Source organism: Rosa chinensis, chromosome 4, assembly GCF_002994745.2.
Source record: "Rosa chinensis cultivar Old Blush chromosome 4, RchiOBHm-V2, whole genome shotgun sequence".
NCBI lineage: Eukaryota > Viridiplantae > Streptophyta > Magnoliopsida > Rosales > Rosaceae > Rosa > Rosa chinensis.
In genome coordinates, this window is record NC_037091.1 from 24,185,716 (window position 1) to 24,188,524 (window position 2,809).

The following is a 2,809-nucleotide window of genomic DNA, read 5'->3' on the forward strand; positions in this document are numbered from 1 at the left end:
TTCATCAATTCTTCATAATTCCAGATTTATAGGTACAAGAGAGAGTGTAATTCCAAGATAGTCATGCTCACTCTCTAGTGTTGTTGTGATTAGTGTTGGTCTCTCTCTTTTCTTTACTCTCTTCTTGCTTTAATTTCTTGTAATTGATGAATTTCTTTGTGGGTATGTTGATGGATTGTGAGTAGTTTCTTATTTGGGTCTAGGGCTTGATGCCCTGGCAATTTTTACCATGTAATGACATTAATTTTTGGTGCTTAATGAAAGTGTGTTGTGGTTTTTGTTTATGACTTTGCGTAATTTTCGATGAGAATTTGTTATAGAAATTAGCCAATTTTATGACTAGTTCTTGCCCTCATCATGAAATTCATTTAATTAGTGGCTTAATTTTATGAATGAGTATGTCGTCATGAGCAAATTGTTAGTCTCTAAAAATTGACTTAATGCCATTTTATGCATGTTAGGAGCCCTAGTCCGGTCTTAATGTGTGTGTGATGAGAATGTGAATGCCCTAGCCCGGATTTACATTATTTTTATACTATGAGAATGTGAATGCCCTAGTCCGGATTTGCATTATCACTTTAAGGCCCTAGTCCGGCTTAGAGTTAGGGATTGCGCCATTTCCCTTTTGTTGTGTGCCAAAATTGTGTTGTTACGGTAAATGATTGCTAGAGTGGATGCCTTAGTACCCAAATTTTGTCCATTGTTTTACAAACCTTTAAATTTCTAGCACTTTACTTTTTTGCAAATTTTAATTTCCCAGTTTTTAATTTCCAAAACCAAAAATTAATTCCCCCAAATATTTGCTCACATTTTTCATTGTAAGTACCATAAGGCCTTGAGCCTACCAATTTATTTTGGTGAGTTCTTGGCTACTTTTTGGCTTCGGGAGACCTAAGCCGTGCATGTGTGAGACTTGTTGTCTCACTTAGCCATTTTACAATTTTTCTTTTAGTTTAGCAAGTGACTTTTGTGACCCATAAACCATTGGATTTGAGTTAGCTCAAGATCCCCGAGGTACGATATTTCCGGGTTTAAATATTTCCCAATTCTTTGATGACCGTGTCCTTGTTGCGCGTAAGTTGCATTTTAGGCATCAAATCAAATGGCGCCGTTGCCGGGGATTAGAGTGTAATATCTCTAATCCCTTGGTTTTAGGTGGTTAGGTCACTTGCATTATTTTCTTAGTCGTTGTTAAATTTTCTTTGTGTGTTTAGCCTAAAAAAAAAAATTGGTGATTGTTTGTTTTAGTTTGCTTATTTTTGTTACTTTTTACTTGTGTGATTTGTTTGTTGAGACATTGTGGTTATTTCTATCGAAGTGACAGGCCTTGTATTACTTTGTAGTACATATAAGACATGAGCATCGATAGCGATCGTCACTTGGCTTGACTTGTTTGCTAGCTTTTTATTATATTTTCTAATTAGTTAGTTTCTTGAGTTGTTAGCTTTCACTTATTCTTTGCTTTAATTTATTTTATTTTCTTGTTTAATTGTTGTCTTACCTTATCTCATTACATCCCCCATTCATTGTGAAGCGTGAAATTGGATTCAAGTTGCTTATTTTGTGAATTCTTGAGTATTTCTTACGTGGTCATATTTTTTGCGAGGTGCATGAGTGAAACTCCAAAGAGACAAAGAGGTCGTCCAAGAAAGCGAGCACCTCCTAGACCAAGAGTACATCCAAGAAGCCTTTCACCGAGTCCATTAAGATCACAACCTACAAACACCATGGGGGAGCGAAAGACAATGAGGGAATACACTAGTCCCACAATTGTTGATCATCCTTCTTGTATTGTGCTCCCTCCATGCGAGCATCATTTTGAGATCAAGCCAAGTACTTTGAGCATTCTACCCATATTCCATGGCATGCCCTCAAATAATCCCTATGATCATATTGCGGAGTTTGAAGAAGTGTGTACTACCGTTCAACTACATGGTCTCAATCCCGATGGTTTGAAGCTTAGATTGTTCCCTTTCACACTCAAGGACTATGCGAGGAAGTGGTTAAGTAAGTTGCCTCCTAGATCCATACGCACATGGATTGAGATGCAAGAAACTTTCTTGGGAAAATATTTTCCTCCTTCAAGAACTTCCAATGTTAGAGATGAGCTTGTTGCATTCCAACAACTCCCACAAGAAAGTTTTAATGAGTGTTGGGAGCGATTCAAGGACTTGGAGATGTCATGTCCTCACCATGGGTTAGAGAAGTGGTTCCTTGTGGACAAGTTCTATAGAGGATTGATGCCGGATCAAAGACAAAGGGTTGACACTTTTAGTGGTGGAACTATTGCAAGTAAACTCCCGGATGCCGCTTGGGACACATACGAGGAGCTTTCTCTCAACTCCCTTCAATGGGATGATCTTGATACAAGGAGACGGCAAGTGCATAACAAGGAGAGTATACCTAACCGAGGTGGTATTTATGAGGTTCAAGGGACATCAACCGGGCCTTCTATGCATGAATTCAAAAGGTTAGAAGGCAAGATTGACCAATTTCTAAATCAAGTTAACCGGAACCCTCCTCCAGCACAAGTCAAGATGGCGACTTCTACACCATGTTTGCTTTGTGAGAGCCTAGCACATTGCACTCAAGAGTGCCATTTATCTTCTCAATATCCGGAATTTATGGAGGAGCATGTTAACCAAGTGGGTAGTTTTGTGCCAAGGAACCCAAGAAATGATCCATACTCCAACACTTATAACCCCGGTTGGAGAAATCACCCCAATTTTTCTTGGAAAGATCAAGGTGGAGTTTCTAATATGCACCAAGGAGGAAAGCAAGGCTTTGGAGGCAACCAAGGCCAAGGATC

The 2,809-nt window shown here is 38.9% G+C and overlaps 1 non-coding gene across 1 annotated transcript; it reads right to left on the reverse strand.

Moving 5' to 3' along the window:
- Window positions 1-2,093: 2,093 nt before the first annotated feature.
- On the reverse strand, window positions 2,094-2,200 carry LOC112201207. The gene has a single exon (XR_002936663.1). It is a non-coding gene; the product is annotated as a small nucleolar RNA R71 (small nucleolar RNA).
- Window positions 2,201-2,809: the final 609 nt, after the last annotated feature.